The sequence below is a fragment of the Globicephala melas genome, chromosome 21, assembly GCF_963455315.2.
Source record: "Globicephala melas chromosome 21, mGloMel1.2, whole genome shotgun sequence".
NCBI lineage: Eukaryota > Metazoa > Chordata > Mammalia > Artiodactyla > Delphinidae > Globicephala > Globicephala melas.
In genome coordinates this window covers 28,456,472-28,482,351 of record NC_083334.1, presented here as the reverse complement: position 1 = coordinate 28,482,351, position 25,880 = coordinate 28,456,472, and the positions used below count along the sequence as shown (strand labels likewise).

At 40.7% G+C, this 25,880-nt stretch overlaps 1 pseudogene; it reads right to left on the bottom strand.

Annotated features, from left to right (window-relative positions):
• Positions 1 to 355: 355 nt before the first annotated feature.
• LOC115867765 (exocyst complex component 3 pseudogene) overlaps positions 356 to 25,880 on the bottom strand; it is a 50,047-nt pseudogene continuing 24,522 nt past the window's right edge.

The following is a 25,880-nucleotide window of genomic DNA, read 5'->3' as shown; positions in this document are numbered from 1 at the left end:
CAATGCTCTTCCCTTTCTGTTATCCCTCCCAAAGGGCAAGGGAAAATGTGATGGGGTTTAACAAATACTGTGGTTTTTAGGTAAGATATGTAACCACCTTTTCTATGGTGTTTTCTGGGTAGAGGAGTTGGAAGGATCAACCTTACGGTCTCTCTCACTGGACTGTCCATTGTAGGTAGATACCCTCCTCCCACCTCCAGCCCATAGGGCAGTGAGGGGTTGATACTCTCCCTATTCTAGATATGTCCTTGGCCAACCCCTTCTGCAAAGGGAATGCACATACATGCGCGCGCGCACACACACACACACACACACACACACACACACACACACACACACAAATGACTAACTATGAATGAAATTTCAAAATCCTTTTCCATGAATCTGACTCCTCCCAAATTCCTGGATTTCTCCCCTGGCTGCAGAAGAGGATATCAAAGGCGGGGAGGTGTCTTTGCAGGGGTGAAGGGTGTGTAGAGATAATAATCAGCTTATTTTTATAACCATTTACTCACTTGTCTGCTGTCTCAGCTTCCAAAGGAACCTCGAATTTCAGTTTTCATACTCCACTTTTCATTGAAGTTTCAAAGTAGAACTCAATTTGGAATTATTTTCTGAGCTAAATAGTTCGAGGCTGATGTCTTCTGGGTCTTGCATAGTGGATTCTCTTGCTATCTACACATTCTGGAAACAGGCAAGGGTTCGATCCTCCAGGCTCTGCCTCTCTGCTTGACTGACACGCTAATATAACCCATCTATGAATTTCCTAGAGCTGCCCTACAGATTACCACAACTTTGGTGGCTTAAAACCACAGAAATTTTATTTTCTCACAGTTCTGGAGGCCAGAAGCCTGGAATCAAGGTGTCAGAAGGACCACATATCCTCAGGAGGCTTTGGGGAAGAATCCATCCCTTGGCTCTTCCAACCTTTGATGGCTGGCGGCATTCCTTGGCTTGTACCCATCTCTCTCTTCTCCATCTTCACATCATCTTCTCTGTGCATCTGTCTCAAACTTTTTCTGCCTCTCACCTATCACGATACATGTGATTACATTTAGGGTCCACCCCCAAAAACCCAGGAAAACTTCTCGCAAAGTCCTTAACGTAATTACACCTTTTGCTGTATAATGTATTATTTTCAGGTTCCAAGGACTGGGAGGTGGTGGGAGCCACCATTCCGCCCGCTACACCATCTCCACATCTTGCCTTTCCCCATCTCCTGCCATCAATCCTTGCAGCATGGAATGTCTGTTCCTTCTTGAGCTGCACCACTGAAATGATGGATGATCTTGTGTCCCAAGAACGATCTTCCATCTTCTCAGATCCTAAGGGCAACGGTGCACACGTGCACCTGACAGTGGTGGCCACTCTCTCTCTCTCAGTTTTTTTTCTTTCTTGTCAATCAGCTGCTGGATTCCAAGATGGAAAATAAGCCCATGGTCTCTTGCTTAAGAGCCTATGATGCACTGTATCTCCCCTTCCCTGACCCATCCCATGCTTTGTCCCACCAGAACGATGGCAACTTCCCACAGCAACGCCACTCAAGCAGCATCGAACACTGCAGTACTATGCTGAAAGTGTCCTTAGTCCTGGATGAGGAACATCGAGAAAGATTAAGAAAAGAAGCAACTAGTTTAGTAAGGGGCATTTCCATCTTCCTTTAAACCACTGATTTCCCCTGAATGAAAATGCTTTAGAAGAAACGTGAGAAAAATGTCCAGTTCATGCAGAGCTGTTGAGTCCTAGAAAAGAAAACCCTGGCTGGTGATGAATTATTATTCTAGGCAAGGAATTCTCTAAGGTCAGGGATTGAGAAGAAGCACAATCCAGCTTCCCAGACCTGGGAATCGGGAGACCTGGATTCTAATCTTAACTCTCTCACTAAAAAGTTACATACCTGGGAAAGTTACCGTATCTTTGTGGACCTCAGGTGACTCATCTGTAAAATGGGGTTAATAGTGTCAGCTTTGCTTGCCTCACAGGGTTATTGTGAGGCTCAAAGGAGATGATAGTTGTGAGAATACTTGGGGTAGCGTGAAACACCACAGATACTGTGGGCCTTGCTTCTAGGAGGCGGACAGGAGCCCGAGCTTGCTTTATGTAGACCAACTTCAACCTTGGCTTTGGGAGACCTACTGCCTCTCACTCCACCTTCTCCTCAGCAAGTCACTGGATTTAGAGTCTGCAGACATAGGTATGAATCATAGCCCTGCTCTTAATGTGCGTGAGATTGCAGGTAAACATTACTCTGTTCGAACCTAAGCTTTTGCATCAGGAGCATGGGGATTCTCATCCCTATTCAATGTAATCATGTGAAATCATGCACTGAGAAAGCCTTTTTTGAAATGACAAAGCACTATACAAATTGAAGGTCATGTTATTAAGATCACTGAATACCCATTGTCCCTCTCTTTGGATACCCAAAAAACCAAGACACGCTATCAGATGTGGACCTCTCACCCAACCTGACCCCAGGTCTGTTCTGTGCTCTGCCATGGTGCGTTCTGCACTCTGCCTTTACTCAGCGTGACAGTGGACCTGGGCTGGGAGCAGAAGGACACGTCTCAGATTTGTCCTCTTCTGTGCATCGCGCCCACTGGAGTGGTGCATTAGCCAGGATGGGAGAGCTGCTGTAACAAACAACAAATCTCAGTTGGCTTCATACAACAAGGGACTATTTCTCACTCATGCCTCAGCCCAAAGCAGGGTGAAGGGAGAGGGCTGGGGGCTGAGCTCCCCTCAGTCATTCAAGGTCAAGGCTCCTCCCATCCTGTGGCTCTGCCATCACCCTGAGCCTCAGAACTTTCCACTTCATTCTATGCATCCAGCCTGTTGATGAGCGAAAAGAGACAGTCTAGACGACTATGTGGGAGATTTTAGAGGCCAATCCTGGAAATGGTGTCCATCACCTCTACCTACACCCCACGGGCCAGAAGTCAAGCACATGGCCTCACCTAGTTCTAAGGCAAAAGGGAAATGTAGCCCAGGGCTACACCTAGTACACAAGGGAGAAAGACACGTATCGGTGAGCTCTAGCAAGCTCTGCTAAAGTGGAATCGTACAGGTTCGTTTAGAGACGTTTAAATGAGGGTCAGTTTTGCTTGGTCCATAGCCATCGGCAATAGACTATATCTGAAAGATAGTAGGCATGACTCAAAGCAAGTGGATGTGAGTACGTGTGCACACGCACACACATGTACATTCCATACCTAGCGGATGGATGAGGTTCTTAGGATTTATGTGTAAGTCAATCGTTTAAAGTTTAAACACATTTCGTACAAAACCAGAGGAAGCTATAGAGTATACCAGTTAAGGCATAAGACTCGGAGTCAGGCAATCTGGGTGCAAATCCCAACTCACCATGAGCGAGCTGAGGAGCCTCGACAGAGTTACTGCATCTAGTGGCTTTCAAACACTTTTGAACGTGCATAGGCACACACATCATGTGTGTGTGTATATATTACATATACATATATATGTGCATATATACATACATGTATGCATATGTATTTTATGTTGTACACATTTAAGCGGGTGGAATCAAATTGACTGATTTTATACCAAGTAACGGGTCATGACCTTCAGTTTGAAAATCCCTGACTTAACCTCTCATTAGTTTCAGCTTCCTGAACTGAAAAAGGGGCTTGTGGAAAGCATCAAACAAACTAATGCTCGTAAGAGATTTCACACACTGAGCACCTGACACGTTAGCAATGAGTGTTAATATTATTATTGTGTCATTTGTAAACTATAGCTTGCCACAGTAAGAGGTAGAGACAAAATTCAAGCAAAGAACTGTGGTCTCCTTTCCATGTTAGTCCAGTAGGATCAGTTAATTATTTCTTCTTTCCTCTCTTCACTTGGTCCACTAAGAAATATTTAGTGTGAAATATGTCCCAGGCACTGTGATAGCCCTGGGGATAGAGGATGAATAAATCATGACTGCTGTTCTTACACAGCTGGAATATCTAGAACTGTACTGTGCAATAGTGGCTATTCACCATACGTGGCTATTTGCATCCACACTTAAATCAATTAAAATGTAATAAAATTAAAAATTCATTTCCTTAGTCACACTAGTCACATTTCAAGTATTTGACAGCCACAGGTGGCTAGTGGCTACTATATCTATCAGCACGAGTATGGAAACTTTCCATCATCACAGAAAGTCCTAAGCATAAACAAAGAGCCTTGACAGGGTGGGTATCTGTTCCTCAAATTTAGAAGGTGAAGAGAAAAAGAACTCACATGAAATGGCCTTCATCTTCCGCAAAGACTTGAGAATTTCTCAAACGTTTCAGAATGCCACCCACTAATCCAGCTGAACAGTTTGCCCTGGTCTCACATACCTGGGCAGGTGCCCCTTGCTGCTGCATCTCTTCTGCTCTTTGCTGAGGGAACTACCTGGATTGGAAAATAGAATCCTATTCAGGAGGAAGCAAAAGGAGCACAGCTAATTTCCAAAAACAGACGTTGGTCCCAGCTGGAGTCATTGCCTTTTAGCATGCCCAGCTTCTGAATATAATAAATCCCTTTCTCTGGAGCCACTGAAGGGCAGACCTTTCCAGGAGCATCTTGTTTACTGGAGTAAAAGTCTGGGGAATGTCTGTAGGTGAACGTAGCCCCAAGGGCCGACTGAGAATGGGGCTATGGTCCCCTGTGCGTTGACAGTCTGACTGGATCCTGGTTCTTGCTAGAAATGGAGCCTGCCTGCTCAGCTGGTGACCTTGACCTTCTGCCTGATAACTTCCAGCCCTACTTTTTTTTTTGGTACGCGGGCCTCTCACTGTTGTGGCCTCTCCCGTTGCAGAGCACAGGCTCCGGACACGCAGGCTCAGCAGCCATGGCTCACGGGCTCAGCCACTCCGCGGCATGTGGGATCTTCCTGGACCGGGGCACGAACCCGTGTCCCCTGCATCGGCAGGCAGACTCCCAACCACTGCGCCACCAGGGAAGCCCTCAGCCCTACTTTTGAGGTTAGATTCACTCTGGATATTCACTGGCCAGACTCCACCTTAACTCGAACAATTCTCCCTAGAATGTGGTGCTGACAGATCCCTGAAGCATGAATCTACTGTAGCCTAGAAGCATCTATCCTGACATACTGCCCCGCCTTAAGAGAGAAGCAGCGCTTATGAGAACTTCCAGGGAGCAGAAACGAGTCTGATCGGGACTTGACAACTTGCTGTGGGTGGGATCCACCGTATTCAATGTAATGGAAAGAGCGAGACCTTTGGAAACAGTCCTGGGTTCAAAATCACAGTCATCTACTAACTGAGAGCTTGAAAAGTTACCCATTCACTCCCACCCCCAGGACCTCTGCTCTGTAAAACAAGGGTTGAAGCAGACATGCCCGTTGTCTAGGACTTAATGAAGTGAGTGGTGTAAAGGGACTTACACATGGTAGGTACAGCTTCCTTTTTCCCTTCTCCTCCACCTCGTCTCCTCCAGGCTTTCCTATCCTACCGTCGAACCAGCTCTCCCAATGTGCTCTGTGCCCAGGGCCTTGCAGTATTTGCCCCCAAGTCCCTAAACTTCAAAGCGTAGAGGGGAATGTCCAGAGGCAGAATGATACAAGGTCCTGTCCAAGTGAGGGTTGGCATTGCCCTCCCTGGGGCAGTGGGGTGAAGTCTTGACCTGGACTAGGGCTGTTGGCACTGAAGGGTAAGAGCCTTCCGCCTCTGAAGGCAACTTCCCTGGGACCATGGAGCTCATGACCTGGGGACCAGCCGGTTATGAGACATATGTTTATATGGTCGGTTGGTTTATCTGCAACTCTGCAGTGAGCAGCTCTTTCACGTGGGAATGAGGAACATCAATAAGAGATCGTCATGCTGAGTGAAGTAAGTCAGACAGAGAAAGAGAAATATTGTTATCGCTTACATGCGGAATCTAAAAAGAGATGATACAAATGAACTTATTTACAAAACAGAAACAGACTTAGAGAAGGAACTCATGGTTACCTGGGGAAGGGTTGGGGGGAAGGATAGTTAGGGAGTTTGGGATTGACATGTACACACTGCTGTATTTAAAAATAGGTAACCACCAAGGACCTACTGTACAGCACAGGGAACTCTGTTCAATATTCTGTAACAACCTAAATGGGAAAAGAATTTGAAAAAGAATAAATACAAGTATATGTCTAACTGAATCACTTTGCTGTACACCTAAAACTAACACAACATTGTTAATCAACTATGCTCCAATATAAAATAAAAAGTTATAAATAAAAAATAAATAAATGAACTTCTACTGGGTGGAAATATGAGGGGGTTGACAGATACATTTCTGAGGTCACACTGGTTTCTGTTCAGATCTTCAAACAACTCAGCTCTTTCCTGCTGTATGACCCTCACATACACACTCCTTCTGCCAGGAATGCTTCTCTCCCTCCCAGGTGGCTTTTGACTGAGCCTCTCCTGTTTAATAGTCATTTCTCAGGTATCTGTATAGCCATGCTTGACACCACCCCCCTCAAAAAAAACCTTGCCAACTGCCCATTCTCCTCCCTAAGAGCACATGCTCTATTCATAACACTTATGAAAATATGGAATCACTGTATGTGTTCATTTGCATGATTATTTGTTTATCTCTTGAGCTGGACTAGGATGCCTATGAGACCATGGATGCATGGTTCAAGCATGGGACCACGCTTGACTTTTTCTGTCCTGCATATTCAGTGTCTAGCCCTGTAGCATCATCCCTGTTCTCGTGGCGTGCTAGTCGATGATAGCAAGAGGGCTGTGGTCCGGGTGTACACTGTTCACTCATGCTGAACTCTGAGAATAGATACAAAAAACTGAGAAGGGCTGAGCTGCGACTGAAGAGTGAATGGATGTAGGCATTGGTAGGTAAATCTGGAGAAAGACGGCATGGAACGTAAAATTAATGTGTCAGATAATGAACTAGGAGGGGATTGACAATCTCAATGAGAAATTAGGAGGATGAGTGTAATTGCATATCAGTGAGATGGTATTGGGGCCAGCTTGCTAAGGGATCTGTTTGATTTACCTACATTTATTAGTAGAGGAAACACATTCCTCCAGCCATGTTCTCTTAGACTTGTGAATAAGTGTGTGTCTGGCTCAATAAATATTTGTTCAATAAATGGTAGAGTTAAGATGGCTTTGAATAAAACTAAAAATGACTATAAAAAAAAGCAGGATGGGGGTGGAGTCAAGATGGCATACTAGAAGGACACGGAATTCGCGTCTCCTCACAACTAGGGCACCTACCACGCACCAGTGGGGGACCATGGACACCTAAGGGGATGGGAGGAACCCTCAGCAAGCAGCTTGTGGGATCTTGGTTCCCAAGCCAGAGGTTGGGCTCAATCTCCTGTGGTGGGAGTGCTGAGTCTGAACCGCTGGACTAACAGAGAACCTCAGACCCCAGGGAATATCAATCAGAGTGAGGCCTCCCACAGGTCCTCATCTCAGCACCAAGACCCAGCTCTATCCAACTGCCTGCAAACTCCAGTGCTGGATGTCTCAGGCCAAACAACCATTAAGACAGGAATACAGCCCCACCCATAAAAAAAAAAAAAAAGAAAAAAAAAAAGAAACAACAAAAAAACTTGTTACAGACAAAGGAGCAAGGTTAAAACTTAGAAGACCAAATAATTGAAGATGAACTAGGCAACCTACCTGAAAAAGAATTTAGAGTAATGATAGTAAAGATGATTCCATATCTCAGAAACAGAATGGAGAAAATGCAAGAAACATTTAACAAGGATCAAGAAGAACTAAAGAGCAAACAAACAGTGATGAACAACACAATTACTGAAATTAAAAATACTCTAGAAGGAACCAATAACAGAATAACTGAGGCAGAAGAACAGATAACTGAGCTGGAAGATAAAATGGTGGAAATAACTGCAAGGGAGCAGAATAAAGAAAAAAGAATGAAAAGAATAGAGGACAGTCTCAGAGACCTCTGGGACAGCACTAAATGAACCAACATTCAAACTATAGGGGTCCCAGAAGAAGAAGAGAAAAAGAAAGGGTCTCAGAAAATATTTGAAGAGATTATAGTTGAAAACTTCCCTAACATGGGAAAGGAAATAGTCAATCAAGTCCAGGAAACACAGAGGGTACCATACAGGAAAAACCCAAACAGAAACACGCTAAGACACATATTAATCAAACTATCAAAAATTAAATACAAAGAAAAAATACTGAAAGCAGCAAGGGAAAAGCAACAAATAACATACAACGGAATCCCCATAAGGTTAACAGCTGATCTTTCAGCAGAAACTGTGCAAGCCAGAAGGGAGTGGCAGGACATATTTAAAGTGATGAAAGGGAAAAACCTACAACCAAGATTACTCTACCCAGCAAGGATCTCATTCAGATTCGACAGAGAAATTAAAACCTTTACAGACAAGCAAAAGCAAAGAGAATTCAGAACCACCAAACCAGCTTTATAACAAATTCTAAAGGAACTTCTCTAGGCAGGAAACACAAGAAAAGGAAAAGACCCACAATAACAAACCCAAAACAATTAAGAAAATGGTAATAGGAACCTACATATCGATAATTACCTTAAATGTAAATGGATTAAATGCTCCAACCAAAAGACATAGACTGGCTGAATGGATAAAAAAACAAGACCCGTACATATGCTGTCTACAAGAGACCCACTTCAGACGTAGGGAAACATACAGACTGAAAGTGAGGGGATGGAAAAAGATATTCCATGCAAATGGAAATCAAAAGAAAGCTGGAGTAGCAATTCTCATATCAGACAAAATAGACTTTAAAATAAAGACTATTACAAGAGACAAAGAAGGACACTACAAAATGATCAAGGGATCAATCCAAGAAGATGATATAACAATTGTAAATATTTATGCCCCTAACGTAGGAGCACCTCAATACATAAGGTAAATGCTAACAGCCATAAAAGGGGAAGTCAACAGTAACACAATCACAGTAGGGGACTTTAACACCCCACTTTCACCAATGGACATATCAACCAAAATGAAAATAAATAAGGATTCACAAGCTTTAAATGATACATTAAACAAGATGGACTTAATTGATATTTATAGGACATTCCATCCAAAACCAACAGAATACACTTCTTTCTTCTCAAGTGCTCATGGAACATTCTCCAGGATAGACCATATCTTGGGTCACTAATCAAGCCTTGGTAACTTTAAGAAAATTGAAATCGTATCAAGTATCTTTTCCGACAACAATGCTATGAGACTAGATATCAATTACAGGAAAAAAACTGTAAAAAATACAAACACATGGAGGCTAAACAATACGCTACTAAATAACCAAGAGATCACTGAAGAAATCAAAGAGGAAATCAAAAACTACCTAGAAACAAATGACAATGAAAACACAATGACCCAAAACCTATGGGATGCAGCAAAAGCAGTTCTAAGAAGGAAGTTTATAGCAATAAAATCCTACCTCAAGAAATAAGAAACATCTCAAATAAACAACCTAACCTTACACATAAAGCAATTAGAGAAAGAAGAACAAAAAAACCCCAAAGTTAGCAGATGGAAAGAAATCATAAAGATCAGATCAGAAATAAATGAAAAAGAAATGAAAGAAACAATAGCAAAGATCAATAAAGCTAAAAGCTGGTTCTTTGAGAAGATAAACAAAATTGACAAACCATGAGCCTAACTCATCAAGAAAAAAAGGGAGAAGACTCAAATCAACAGAATTAGAAACGGAAAAAGAGAAGTAACAACTGACACTGCAGAAATACAAAGGATGATGAGACATTACTACAAGCAACTATATGCCAATAAAATGGAGAGCCTTGGAGAAATGGACAAATTCTTAGAAAAGCACAACCTACCAAGATTGAACGAGGAAGAAATAGAAAATATAAATAGACTAATCACAAGCAGTGAAATTGAAACTGTGATTAAAAATCTTCCAACAAACAAAAGCCCAGGATCAGATGGCTTCACAGGTGAATTCTATCAAACATTTAGGGAAGAGCTAACACCTATGCTTCTCAAACTTTTCCAAAATATAGCAGAGGGAGGAACACTCCCAAACTAATTCTACAAGGCCACCATCACCCTTATACCAAAACCAGACAAAGATGTCACAAAAAAGGAAACTACAGGCCAATATCTCTGATGAACATAGGTGCAAAAATCCTCAACAAACTACTAGCAAACAGAATCCAACAGCACCTTGAAAGGATCATACACCATGATCAAGTGGGGTTTATCCCAGGAATGCAAGGATTCTTCAATATATGCAAATCAATCAATGTGATACACCATATTAACAAATTAAAGGATAAAAACCATATGATAATCTCAATAGATGCAGAAAAAGCTTTTGATAAAATTCAACACCCATTTATGATAAAAACTCTCAAGAAAGTGGGCATAGAGGGAACCTACCTCAACATAATAAAGGCCATATATGACAAACCCACAGCCAACATCATTCTCAATGGTGAAAAACTGAAACCATTTCCTCTAAGATCAGGAACAAAAACAAGGTTGCCCACTCTCACCACTATTATTCAACATAGTTTTGGAAGCATTAGCCACAGCAATCAGAGAAAAAAAAAGAAATAAAAGGAATACAAAATGGAAAAGAAGAAGTAAAGCCGTCACTGTTTGCAGATGACATGATACTATACATAGAGAATCCTAAGGATGCTACCAGAAGACTACTAGAGGTAATCAATGAATTCGGTAGAGTAGCACTATAAAAAATTAATGCACAGAAATCTCTTGCATTCCTATACACTAATGATGAAACATCTGAAAGAGAAATTAAGGAAACACTCCCATTTACTATGGCAACGAAAAGAATAAAATACCTAGGAATAAACCTGTCTAAGGAGACAAAAGACCTGTATGCAGAAAACTCTAAGACACTGATGGAAGAAATTAAAGATGATACAAATAGATGGAGAGATATACCATGTTCTTGGATTGGAAGAATGAACATTGTGAAAATGACTATACTACCGAAAGCAATCTACAGATTCAATGCAATCCCTATCAAACTACCAATGGCATTTTTTCACAGAACTAGAACAAAAAATTTCACAATTTGTCTGGAAACACAAAAGACCCTGAATAGCCAAAGCAATCTTGAGAAAGAAAAACGGAGCTGGAGGAATCAGGCTCCCTGACTTCAGACTATACTACAAAGCTACAGTAATCAAGACAGTATGGTACTGGTACAAAAACAGAAATATAGATCAATGGAACAGGATAGAAAGCCCAGAGATAAACCCACACACATATGGTCACATATTTTTGATAAAGGAGGCAAGAATATACAATGGAGAAAAGACAGCCTCTTCAATAAGTGATGCTAGGAAAACTGGACAGCTACATGTAAAAGAATGAAACTAGAACACTTCCTAGCACCACACACAAAAATAAACTCAAAATGGATTAAAGACGTAAATGTAAGGCCAGACACTATGAAACTCTTAGAGGAAAACATAGGCAGAACACTCTATGACATAAATCACAGCAAGATCCTTTTTGATCCACCTCCTAGAGAAATGGAAATAAAAACAAACAAATGGGACCTAATGAAACTGAAAAGCTTTTGCACAGCAAAGGAAACCATAAACAAGACGAAAAGACAACGCTCAGAATGGGAGAAAATATTTGCAAACAAAACAACTGACAAAGGATTAATCTCCAAAATATACAAACAGGTTATGCAGCTCAATATCAAAAAAACAAAGAACCCAGTCCAAAAGTGGGTAGAAGACCTAAACAGACATTGTCCAAAGAAGATACACATTTTGCCAACAAACACATGAAAGGTTGCTCAACATCACTAATCATTAGAGAAATGCAAATCAAAACTACAATGAGGTATTACCTCACACCAGTCAGGATGGCCATCATCAGAAAAATCTACAAACAATAAATGCTGGAGAGGGTGTGGAGAAAAAGGAACCCACTTGCACTGTTGGTGGAAATGTAAATTGGTACAGCCACTATGGAGAACAATATGGAGGTTCCTTAAAAATCCAAAAATAGAACTACCCTATGACCCAGCAATCTCACTACTGGGCATATACCCTGAGAAAACCATAATTCAAAAAGAGTCATGTACCAAAATGTTCACTGCAGCACTATTTACAATAGCCAGGACATGGAAGCAACCTAAATATCCATCAACAGATGAATGATTAAAGAAGACGTGGCACATATATACAATGGAATATTACTCAGCCATAAAAAGAAATGAAATTGAGTTACTTCTAGTGAGGTGGATGGACCTAGAGTTTGTCATACAGAGTGAAGTAAGACAGAAAGAGAAAAACAAATACTGTATGCTTACATATATATGGAATCTAAAAAAAAAATGGTTTTGATGAACATAGGGGCAGGACAGGAATAAAGACACAGACTTCGAGAATGGACTTGAGGATATGGGGAGCGGGAAGGGTAAGCTGGGACGAAGTAAGAGTGTAGCATTGAGATATATACACTATGAAATGTAAAACAGATAGCTAGTGGGAAGCAGCTGCATGACACAGGGAGATCAGCTCAGTGCTTTGCGACCACCTAGAGGGGTGGGATAAGGAGGATGGGAGGGAGATGCAAGATGGTGGGGATATGGGGATATACATCTGCATATAACTAATTCACTTTGTTATACAGCAGAAACTAACACAACTCTGTAAAGTAATTATACTCCAATAAAGTTAAAAAAAATAGGATAGTAAGGGCAGAACAGAAATTCTACACACTTCGGTGTAGCTGGGAAAATTAAACCTTGTGCCACCAGCTGGCTGTCTGAGGAAGCTTGGACTAGAGGCTCTCGAAGTCGTTTCCCACCAAGAACCTGTGACTCATCTGACAGCATCTTACATTCATTATAAACACTGCTTCAGCAAGAAAGGGATTCTGTGTTCCAGCTGAGGAAATCAGGACACATCCCCTTCCTGTTGGATAGAGGAATTGATGAGCCTTCTTCCAAGAGGAAGGTTATGCTCCATTCGTGCATAACTCCTTCGCAATGACTCCCGGTGTATTCTGAGGGATAAAGACCGATTTCCCTGGAAGCCGAGGACGGGTGTAGATGGGAGTGATAAGGGTGGCTCCCAAGATAAACTCTGACTTCTTTCTCTCTCAAGAGCAATTTATTTGGTGTTTGTGTGTCTGAAAATGCCTCTACAAGGAGTGTGATGAAAGTGTTGGCATTTCATATTCGTAACTGTCTGCTGTACATCATGGTTTCCTCCGGGACCCAGGGAAGCAAAGTTTCCCCTCATCCTTCACAATCCAGTTCAATTCCCTGGCCTTCCCTCCATGAGGGCTTATCTGACAACTCCCAAATGAGATGTCCTCTCTCTCCTTTGAAATCTTAGCATTTGTTACACTTCTCGTTGTTTTACCGGATCTTAATCACATAGAACCTTGTGGCAGCTCTTAGCTGTTTGAATTATACTGGCCAGGATGGACCATCCATTAAGGACGTTGCAACAGACAGAAAACTGGCCCCAGAAGACATCTACATCCTATTCCCTGGAACGTGTGGAGGTGTCAATTTACACGGCAAAAAGGATTTTGCAGACGTGTTCAGGATTTTGAGATGGTGAGATTACCCTGGATTATGTGCGTGGGCCCAGTGTAATCACAGGGTCTTTCTAAGAGGTAGGCAAGAGGGTATATTCAGGAGAGAAGATGTGACAAAGGAAGCAGAGGTTGACATGATGGGCATTAAAGATGGAGGAAAGGCTGTGAATCAAGGAATACAGGTGGCCTCTAGAGACTGGAAAAGGTAAGAAAACAGATATTCTAGAAACTTCGGAAGGAATGCAGCTCTGCTGGCACCTTAATTTTAGCTCATAAGGCCTATTTTGGACTTGTAACCTCCCGAAGCGTGAGACAAAACTGTGTGTTGTTTTAAGCCATGATGCTGGTGGCCATCTGCTCCGGCAGCAGTAGGAAACAAATACAGTCTCATCTCAGGCCTGGATTAAGGCCTCGTGGGACATTCTGCAGGCTGATAGAATTTTGAACCTATCTGGAAAACAGTGAAATGGCCATGAAACTTTTATGTAATCTATAAAGAAAGTGTGGTTGTATATGGCGAGCCCTGGAGGCTGGCGAAGAAGGCAGCGCCAGCCTGCTCTGAAACTAACAGTTGTTGGGCCTTAGCTGTGCTCTTAGCCTGAGGGGCACTTCACTGGGTGGTTTGGAGCCATTAACAAAGAGAGTCTACATAGCCAACAGGAATCTAGGAAGAGGATATAGTTCATAATTTAGCTTAAAATGGGCAAAACCTCTGCCACTGACATCGTGGGGCTTGTCCCAGGCAAATGGAGCAGCCTTTTCTTTTCTGCTGGACCTTCTCCAGGATTCCGGTGGAGGCAACACGGTGATCCCTGTGGATGTCAAAAGGCAAACTATTTACAAAAATGGTGAAGGAATCCAGCTGTCTGGCTCCCAGTTGAGATGGTGGTAGTTAAGCAGATTTCCTCCAAGCCAAGGAAGCACAAGTCTGCCAGGGAAATCAAATTAAAACAGGAAGGTGGAGAAATGGTCTTCATTAAAAGCATACCTACCACACTATTTCTTCAAGCCAATTTGGCACGGAACCTTGCCTCGACTGCTTTTAATAGTTGTGAACTGATGTTTTATTTAACTGTCCACCTTTTCCTGGCTCCTGATGCTGCCTAGAAAAATAAAGGTTTTAAAATTTATTTCTGATTTAGCTGGCCATGAGTCCAGGCTATTCCCAGGGCTACAGCCTCAGGCAAACATTAGAAAGAATACTCAGTTTTTCAGAATTAAGTATTTCATTCAAAAACTACTAAGCTCCTATGAATCACACTTGGAAACATCTGAACTCTGTCTTTTTTTTTTAGAGGGAGTGTTATTTTTGTTTTTGTAGTATTCTTGATTTTTTTCCTCAGTGGTCATTCATCGTTTAAATGTTCTTACTTTTTGAAGTAATTTGTAAGATTTATATTTTTCTATAAAATCCTTAGTTTCATCCATTTTTCTTTTTCTTTTAAAAAATTTTATTGAGGTAGAATTGTCATAACATTATGTTCATTTTAGGTGTATCACATAGTGATTCAATGTTTTTATACATTACGTGATCACCATGACAAGTCTAATTACCATCTGTCACCATACAAAGTTATTATGACTTTACTGACTATATTTCTCTATGCTGTACATTATATCCTGTGACATTTATTTTATAACTGTATTTATATCCATTCTTCAATTTTACTAGTGTAGTAGCAAATGAAGGGTTTTTTTTTTAAGTCATCCAATTTCTGTTAAATGTCCAGTATTGTATACTTGTGTTTTCCTTTTTATTTCTTGATAGACAAGTTAGTGGATTCATCTGTTTTGCTGTTAAATTTTACAACACCCTAATTGGTTGACTTTTGGTTTAATCCATGAGAATTTATTTCATATGTTTACTTATACTTCCAACATTTTGAATTAAATATTAATTATGTATAGCAGTTTTGGTTAGTAAGGATGTTGTTTAAGGCTATGAATGTTCCTCTGAGTACAATTTTGTTCACATTCAGTAAAGTTTGATTGTGAAGTTTCCTTTATTGTTATTTACTGTTTAAGATTTTGACATTCTCTTTGACCCGAGGTTTTTATTAAATTTTAAAATATTTCTGTTTGTGAATTATTTGTACTTCTGTTATTTATTTCTTGTTTTGTTGCATTGTGGTTAAAAAAGGTGTCAAATTATCCTTGGAATTTATTGAAATTTTCTTCACATTTTATATAATCAAATTTTAAAACTAATGTAGCACTTACATGTAAAAAGTAGGTATATTTTTATCAGATATGAAGCTTGATATACAGAGTTTAAAATTATATAATATACATCATTTGTTTTTATTCTGGATAATTTCCCTATTGCCTTGTGATCTGTCCTTGCTTGTGTATCCTTTGCTATATGCTTTGTTCCTTGTGGATCAGTTTTTTGAGACTTGCACTCTGTTTCTTCTGATTGTGAATATTTGATGCGTTTAAGTATTGTGCCAAAATTTATAATTATTAATGAAAGTGAGAAAGTAAATAATAGATTGGTTTTCTTTCTACTAAAGAGGCAGAAATTAGGTCATCTATACTTTGCTGTCTGGGTTTTGTTCTATCCTTGTATGGCTCTCTTAGTGAAATTATTACTACTACATTAAATTATTAAATTATATTTCAGTTATTTTCTATATTACATACCTTGACCTTGAAGCATTAGATATCTACAATCTTTTCCTTCAATATAACTTTTTGCTAATTATATTGAAGGAAAAGATTGTAGATATCTAATTACTTGGGTCCAACTCTGTGTTTACATACATTAAATGTCTGACATTTGCTTTTTCCAAATATTCTTTATTCATGGCCTTTTTATTTTGATTAGTTACTTAGTTGTTTAGACTCCATCCTCAAGTAGGTTTTTCAGGGGGCACAATGCTTCAATCTTTGAGTCTTTTTATTATCAATACACATGAATAGAAATTTGGCTGGATATAAAAATTCTTGGTTCACATTCCCCCACCCCTTTAAAATTCTATAAATATTGTGCCATTTCTTTCTGGAATATTTTGTTTTTGAGGCTTTGCTTTGAGGCCAGTCTCATTGTTTTCCTTTGTAAGTTATTTTTTGCCTGGCAGCCTGTACCATTTGTTTCTTTATTTTTGAAATTCAGAAGATTCTTTAGGATATATCTTGAAGTTTATTGGTAATTTTGATGAATTAAGGTAATTTTTTTTCATTCTGTAGATTGAAATCTTCATTAACTCTAGATACATTTTCTTCTATTATGTCTTTGAATACTGTTTCTCTCTCATGTGTTCTGTTTTCTTCTTCAAGCCCACTTATCACCTATACACTTGTTTTCTGCCTATTCTACACATACATCACTGTTTTCAGTGTTTTGTGATTTGTCTCTATAGTTTAGGTGCTTTCTTTTTGCAAGCACTAGTCCATAGCCCTGATTCTATTGTTGTATTATTAACTCTGATCTTTGCTGGATCTTATGACATTTAAATGCAATGGCATTATCGTATCAAATGGTTTTATTATTTCTAGCAATGCCCTTTAAAAAACTCAGTCAACTAATTATCCCTCTCTTTCAATTTGTTTCATAGTCTATTTTCTTTAATTTCCTTGAAAGTGTGAGGGAGTTCACATTTTCTTGTATTTCATTATTAAATCTTATTCTAGAGGATGAATGCTATCTAAAATGTGTGATGTATACTCATTTTCATTTTGGGGTGTACAATTATAATTGCAGGATTTTTACACAGGTTTGCATTTGTTTGCTTGTGTTGTTTTCCTATTCATCATTTTTTAATGAGAGAAACTCTTTCTGGGCTTGCCATTTGCCCAACTGAAGTGAGTTCTTGTTTCTATTTTCAGTTTACTTGTATACCATTTTAATCTCCCCTTTAAATTTGATCTGGAGGCCTGGATGATGGATTGAAATGATTAGTTCAGTTGTTCAGTAGTCAAAGGTCGAGGAGCTGCAGCCATGGGCAGCTAAAAGCACTTGGTGTAAATTCAGTCTCTCTGCAGTAGTGGAAACAACTCTACCAGGGATGTTTCTGCTTCAAACCATGTTCTCCATATTAGGAAGAGTTTGTCTTTGCTGCAGAGTCAGCCTGTGCCACGATTAGGAAGTCATGCTAGAGAGAAAAAAATGTGGCACGACTAATGTAAACTTCTATCCCAATTGTTGGGCTTACAGGGTACGTCTGACTTCAGCTAGGAAAGAAAATCAGAGTAGGTTGTTTGCTATTTTGCTTATGGCTGATTCATATACTCAATCTTCATTTTCATAAATTGAGGATCACAGTCTTAAAAACATTATTATACAGAATTTCTTAATCTTCCCACGACACTGCATAGATCTCTTAGGAAGTGGAGATGGGTTGCCAGCCTTTGGTGACTCATTTCAATTTGGACCAGATTGTATCTGACAGATATTTCTCAGGGCTTAATGATATAAAGTAAGGATCATCCCCTCTGTTCAGAAATAATAAAGTAGTTTTCTCTATTTTGCTTCTTTTCAGTAGTATATAAGATGATGGGAGTTTTGTAAACCTTCACTTACATTACCATCCTTCCCCAAAATTCTCCATGGAATTCTGTTTGTTAATTTGCTAATCAGCTATTAACACAATAATCTCTAGTGCCTTCTCACTTTCCTTATCTAATCTTATGTCTTTTCCTTTTCCTAGAAACCACCTCCATTATGTCTGAGTTTTACATATCAAGCAAAAACCTAAGAGTCTCTCCCACTATGTGCAATCTTTCTTGAACATCACACCCTGTGGTAATGTTTCCCTCTTCAACGTTCTGCATTATTGCTGTAAAACATTTGGTACCTGGAACATACAAAGATATACTATTTTTCTGTGTGCCCTAAACTCTATCTTCTATATTTTAGTTCCCCAATGCAATGCATTACACATAATAGGTTGCCATACATTTTTGATGGTTTGTAACAAATAGCTTTTAAGCACAAAGAAGAAAAACTGTCTTTTTAGATCCCTCCCCAGAAATGACCCCTACCCAACCTCTTCCTAGTCTGGCCACCTGGATTAGTTTAGAGTCCACAAAATAGTTTTCATTACTCTAAAGTTTATTTGGTTTTAAAAATCTCTCTGAAATCTCAATTTAAAGGGTTATGAGTAGGTCAACTGTTTAAATATTTCTACCAGCAATGTAAACAGTGAATCAAATTACCTATTCACACAGGAGGCTTTAATTCCTCCTACCCCTTCATCACTCCTTCCCTTTTTATTGTTCTCGCTCATTTTATCCCTGTGGCAAGAAAAGTTAAATGAGACTGAAAAAAAAAAAAATGCAGCTGATTAGGGCAGATGAACAGAGCTCAGGGAGCTATCTTCCTAAGCCCAATCAAGTCTTTAAAACAGATCAATTTTGTTTTCCACAGACAGCCTGGCACCTGAGATATGGGTGATTTAAAAAACTCATTTGTGCTTTCTGGCTGAGCTTTAGCTGTCTAACGCCAAATAGAGTAACAGGGAAGAAGGAGGAAGAAGCAAGTTGTTAGAGGATTAATACTTTCCTGATTTCCTGTACCTCCTTCAAAGATCTCTCAGTAAGTCATTTCCAAGAGGTCTTGGACATGGCAGCCTTGTAAGGGAGGTGAGGATTTAGAGCAGAATTAGCCAGAGAGGGAATGAAGCTGGTAAATCTAATTCTATATTTTATCTGCAACACACACACATGCACACTCACACAACAGTGTTATCCGGCTTCTCACTAACCATGCACTGACCCAACAGGTCAGGATCAGTCCATGAGATTGCTGCTGCCTTTGGGGTCCCCTTGGTGGCATCCAGGCACTTGCCATTCCTCCTGCACAGAAACTCTTTAGGAATTTGTATTCTGCCCCTTTTATCTCTATCCCTACCAAAGGCCTGCATTAGGGCCCACCACTCTTCCAAAAGCAGTGCGTCCGCTGTTTCGCACGCTGCCTTTTTTTTTCAGATGAGGGAGGGGGAAGGAGAATGAGACCGCAATCTGGTGGCGGTCATAGGTGCCGGTAATGCCTGGTGCTTTCGGCAGGGAAGTCAGCAGAATCTCAAAGCCTTGTTGACAAACTGTGTGTGTAAAAACCCCAGGCTCAGTGTCAACCCTTCAAAAGTTCCATATTGCCTCGATGTCAGGCACTGTGCTGGATGCTTCAGGCGCTCACATTGGCTGGAGAGAGTATACGCACAAACACCTAGAGTATGCGGATAGCAGGTACAGAATAAGGGCTCATCAAATGTGTGCATACGTGGCCATGAGTAAAATTATGTTCAGGGTGAGGAAACATGCAAAACAAATAGAAAGACAAACCGTCAATGATAAAGTAAGATGCCCCATCCAACTGGAGAATGTTGTTGTCCTTCTCGACCAAGGGCTAAGTTCCTGACTTAGCATCCTGGCAGCCCCACAAATGGAAGAGATCATGATTAGGGGACTCTGGCGAGATGACAAGTGGGATCTTCCAGGTCACGGACTTCATGAGACTATAGGAGAGGGGAAGCTGATTATGGCTATTTCAGTGTCAGCATTCTACGCTCCGAGGGGAAACTTGAGTCAAATATCCCAGCAGGTCATAGGTCAGCAATTCCAGTGGGCCTGTTGATGATGTGTCAGAAGTAAGGAAGACATCAGATTTCAGCAATTTGGAGCAATAAAGTGTGGCCTCTGCTAATTCCAAACAGGCAGGTTGATCAGATCAGGGCACAGTCACACCCAGGATCTCTTGAACCACAGTATCTGGGCTACTTTATGTGCCCAAATGTCCTAGAATGCTGGAACTCTTCCAAGGCTTGGTAGGTGGGTTAGAGGTGCCGACGTATAGTGTTCCATCTTCATGGCTTGATGTTACTCTTATCATCAGTTCTACTCTCTGTTGACCACCCCATCATTAATACTCACGATCTCTTGCTTTCCCTCTTTTTCCTTTCGCTCCTGCTCTGCACATTTGCTTAGAGCAGTAATTCTCAAGTATGGTTCCCAGACCAGCAGCATCAGCATCACTTGGGAACTTACTGAAATGCAAATTATCTGGTCCCACTTCAGACCTCCTGAACAAGAAACTCCGGGGATGGGTCTCAGCAATCTGTGTTTCAACACGTTCTCCAGGTGACTCTGATGTCTGCTAAAATTTGACAACCACCGCTTGGGCATTGGTGTTCTTCTAGGCAGTAGCAGATGGTAGCACTCAGGAAAGGAGATGACAATGAATATTCATCCATAGTCTTTCTGATGCTCCCTTTGGGAAAGGCTGCTATTGCCTTACAAATACTTGTCCTAATTTTGCCTCTCAAAGGAAATTTGATTTTTAGCTAGGCACATTGTCCCTTGACTAAAGAATACATTTCCTGGCCTCCTTTGCAGCTAAGCATGGCCATCTATCTCAGTTTTGACCAATGGACTGCAAGTGGAGAGGTCATGTGGAAGAGGGCATGTTTTCCCAATTATCTTTGTCTGTCCTGCTACTTGGATATGAATGTGATGTCTGGAACAATGGCAACTCCCTTGGGCCAAGTGAACAAAGTCTATATCCTGGGTTTTGGTGGAAGGAGCTTGATTTAATCCAGACAGCTTTGGAACTACTGTTTGAGTCTTGGACTTATCTACCTTCCACTTCTCTTATGTGAGAGAGAAATAAGCCTTATTTAAATTACTCTTTTCTGGGTCCCTGTTACTAATAGACAAACCCAATCCTAAATAATGTCATCCTTACTGAATCTGCGAAATGAGACCCTTTCTTGTACTTTCACTTCCCTGATCCTTAAGAAGAGGAGGTGATTTCATATTACACTGCTAGTTGTCTCATAGGAATTCAGAGCATTTGACAGAAAATTACTAATTTATCCACATAGCTTAGGTTTAGCTTATTGACTGTTAAATGAAGCAGTGTATAAAAGGTAAACATAATTTTCTCATAGGTTACTTTTCATTTTGCAATGCAGTACAGGCTGCTTTGACACCTAAGGGAATATTTAGCCTCCCACAAAAGGATGAGGACTATTCTATCTGTTTTGCAGATGAACTGAGTCTAAGGAAGGGAAGTCATTTTTTTCAGATCATGTAATTGTATTATGAGCTCCTTGAGGGTAAGGATTACGTCTTATGACCTGCATGCCTATAAAAAATGCTTGGGGGGCTTCCCTGGTGGCGCAGTGGTTGAGAGTCCGCCTGCCGATGCAGGGGACACGGGTTCGTGCCCCGGTCCGGGAAGATCCCACAGGCCGCGGAGCGGCTGGGCCCGTGAGCCATGGCCGCTGAGCCAGTGCGTCCGGAGCCTGTGCTCCGCAATGGGAGAGGCCACGACAGTGAGAGGCCCGCATACCGCAAAAACAAAACAAAACAAAACAAAACAAAACAAAATGCTTGGGGCATAGTAAGTCTTCAATAAATTCTGCTGAATGAGTTAATTAAATGAGAAAGAACTAGGACCAAATTCAGCTGCCCTCAGTGGGTCTATTCTATGGAGATAAATCTAGTGATGATGAATTCTGGGTCTTCGGTGCTCTGAACTGTGTTTTAGCCTGAACTTAGTTTTAATTTGGAATAACTGGGGAAGGGGAGAAAGTAATAATAGGAAATGTTGAATTTCCAAGAGGGAGGACATAGTAATTTTCTCATTATGACAGCTGAAGATCTCTTTACAGTCTTCGTTTTGCCTGTAGTAAATAAGCTCTAATAACTAAGATGATTCAAGAAAATTTGGTCTACATTTTATCTGGTCAGCCAGACTCTACTCTTTGACTGTTTATTGTGGATTGTGTCAAGAAGAGGAAGCGTTTTGATGTTATTAGTCTCATCATTAACCCCCAGTCTGCCCCATTGTGCACTCCATCACTAGACTGTTCCTCCCAGCATCCCTCTCTAGGGGGCATTTCCCTTCGTTTCTAGACTCTGTCATTGACATGACACCTCGCCAAACCCATAAGCCCAAGCCTTTAGTTCTAACTAATGATCTAGTTGAGAGGTCTCTGGCTTTAAATGCTAGCTTTGTTACCTTCTAGCTGTGTGTGTTGGGTGAGGTATTTAACCTCTCAGGATCTCATTCTCCCCATCTTTAATAGGTGAATGATGATACCACATTCACACAGTTGGAGTAAATTTAAAATAAAGAATATTTTGAATTACCCATTGGGGAATTTTTCAGCTTCCTTAATGCAAGCAAACCCGGAGACTCCATGTTTGACAAAATTTGTGACCCTGGGGATTTACCTTCTCCTTGAGGATTTCACACTAATTTCTACACCCAGCACCACTGCTCACTGTGAATTAATATTTAAGCCTAAACTCATAGGCTGAGTTATTTTTAACAAGACAAAAAAAAAAAAAGAGAGAGAAAGAGAAAGAAAAAAAAATGAGAAGTGGGGAAAATAAACATAAAGAGTAAGATGCAATGAGCTTGTATGGTCTAGCTCATTCATCTTCAACATATGCCCATACTTGTTCCGTGTCCACTAGTTGCCAGATGCTGTATGCCCTGTGGTGAACCACATGGATGTGCGTATCTTTGGTCTTATGGAACTTACAATCCGACTATCTCCTTACCTCGTTTCCAGCTTGTCCTTTGTGGAAGGGATCATCCTTCTCCAATCTTCTAGAAATACAGTAAAAGTGGAGACTTGAGAGGGTGAGAGTCAGGAAAAGGTAAGTTTCCTTTCTGGGTAGTTCAAGACTAGTTCCAGTTTCCTTTCTAAAATCCACTTCTTTTACACATACTTGACCTTCCGGAAGTCTACCCACTTCAGGAAGAGACCTCACCCTCAACCCAAGGGTTATGGGCTACTTCCTATATTTTACAGTTGTCATGTCAGAACACAGCCAAAAGTAGAAACACAGGTCACTCTTATTAAATCCTGTCCTGAGTTTACCACGTAACCTGTATCATGGATTTCAGTTCCACTGCTCATTAGAGCATGGAGTCCAAAGAACTTTCCTTTGGAGTCCTGGATTTTACCCTCTGATGTTATATATCATTATTTCTATACTTGAACTGTCTGTTTTAGCCTAACTGGTCTACTTATTTTCCCTAAATCAAACTGTGATTTTATTTATTTTCCTCCAGATAATTTATTTCATTATGTATTCATTTATTCAAGTCTTTCTTCCTCTTTCAAGGCTAGCTCAATTTTTCCTCCCTCCGGGAAGACTTCCTGAATTATCTCAGCCCATTAAGGCCTCCTCCTGTTCAGTATTTATTATCACATCACCTGGTCAGTATCTATTTATGCTGTGGTATGCTGCTGCTTATCTGTTATGGCTAAGCCTTATTTTTCTGATTTGACCGTATCTCTCTGAAGGCAGATGGAGATTAGAGGGTCATAAGTGTAAGGTGTGCCCAGTAAGATCCATAGATGTTGAAAACAAGTTCTTGATGAAATCTCATGCTCTATTAAATGTGTACAGTATGGAATTTTGTTTTTACGGTTTTACAATTATTTTCTAGACAACTCAAAATGTGGCAATAGTAGGGTCAGTGGACATTTTTTTCCCTACTATTAAAAAGTAGTAGTTGTAAATCAACTATACTCCAATATAAAATTAAAAAATAAAATCTTTAGCTCATTAAAAAAAGCAGTAGCAAGGTTCTATTTCTAGGAATGGTGAGTAGCTCCTATTGGGCCTACTATTCCACAAGTAACAACTATTAATTCTGGACAGAATACAAAAAACAACTACCCAAAGACATTTATGAATGACCCAAACCAGAAACTAGAATGGAGGTCCACACTTGGCAGAAGCGAAGAGCATTGGGTGAATTTTCTGATTTCTAAGGCTCTTTGGCTGGGAGCAGGCCTTAGTTTGGCCCCATGTAGGGTAGCTAAAATTCTGATAGACCCTTGCAGTTTTGCAGACTGAAGAACCATAAAAGTGACCACAGAAGCCAGAAAGTGAGGGGGCATATTTTTGAACAGAGATATAGAGAGAGCAAGAATCACAACTTCTGTACATAAACATCCCAAGTATCTGGTTTGTACCTGCACTACACATGTGCAGGACAGACTCCAAGTGTCCAGGTAAGTCTAAAAGAACTAAATGCAGATATTAGCTGCTATCCATTACAGAGAAACAGAGTTTGGAGACCAAGTCCTGAAAATTAACTGATTAAACGAACACACATGCAAAAAAAAAAAAAAAAAAATCAAGACTCTTTGCAGGAACAGGAGGAGTAGAAAAGCACCTACAATCTCTACAGTTATTATTTACAATGTCCAGGATGCAATCCAAAATTACTAAACATGTAACATGAGCCATACTTAAAAGAAAAGGCAACCAAATAGAGGCCATGTAATGACCAATCTTAAATGAGGAGGCTGAGAAGACTCTAAGGGGTGGGATGGGGTCCAGTGGTTGGGATGACCATGGCAGGTTATATCAGAGCTGGAGATAGAAACCAAGTGGTGAGCAGGGTCATGGGAGGAAGGAAGCAGAAACCAACCACCTCACAAAGATGCTGCGCTGTAATGCAGGGAGGAAAACACTTAAGCTTTCTTATCATCGTTGGGCATTAGGTCCAAAGCTCCACGTCTTTGAATATGTATATTATGAATTCTATCTGCCATTCCTGCAATGACAGATGTCAGCTTCTGTGGATGTTGGCAGGCGGGTATAAGGAGAGAAGATCTTTCATCGGGAGGGTACACCCCTGGGAGGCGTATGCTCACTTCCCTACACACAACACACTTTTCCCATCAACACACTTTCTTCCCTTCCCCACCTTGTCTATCACTCCCTTCTCTGGCCCAGCGGCTCACTTCCACCACCCTGAATGAACACTTCTTTCAGCAACGGGATTTTTCCACCTGGTTGACTTGATGAAAGCTTTATGAATTGACATTATGTGAAGAAAGAACAAAGTGAGGTCAGTGCGTGTGTGTGAGAATGTTTGTAGGGGCAGAGGTTGCAGCAGCTAAAAAGAGCTGCTGAAAACTTTATTACAAACGAAGAGACGTTAGAAGCAATAAATCACTCATGTGTCTGCCATGAGGCAACAGAAAACAGGGCTGGCTTTCAGGAAGAGCTGGACACATACATGTCTCCTCCGCTAAAAGTCAGGCGTCCTGTTGCCCCAGGAAGTAGACCTGGGTATGGTTATGGACCTTTTCCTTTTTCTATTTCTCTCTCTTTTCTTATCCCAAAGAATAAATCAACTCAGTCGAAAAGTGTAGAATAAAAGAAAAAGCCATTAGCTGCCTGGGAGGTGGGGCTTTTGGTTTTCCCCTGCCTGCTGGGGAAAAGGTAAGAAATTAGGCATTTGAAGCCAGGTTCATGGATCAGATGTGCATTTTTCAATTTGTCTGCCTATTTCTTGTTCTGAGGTCTTCTTAATTTTTTTCTTAATGGAGAAGATAAAAATGCTTTGCCCTTA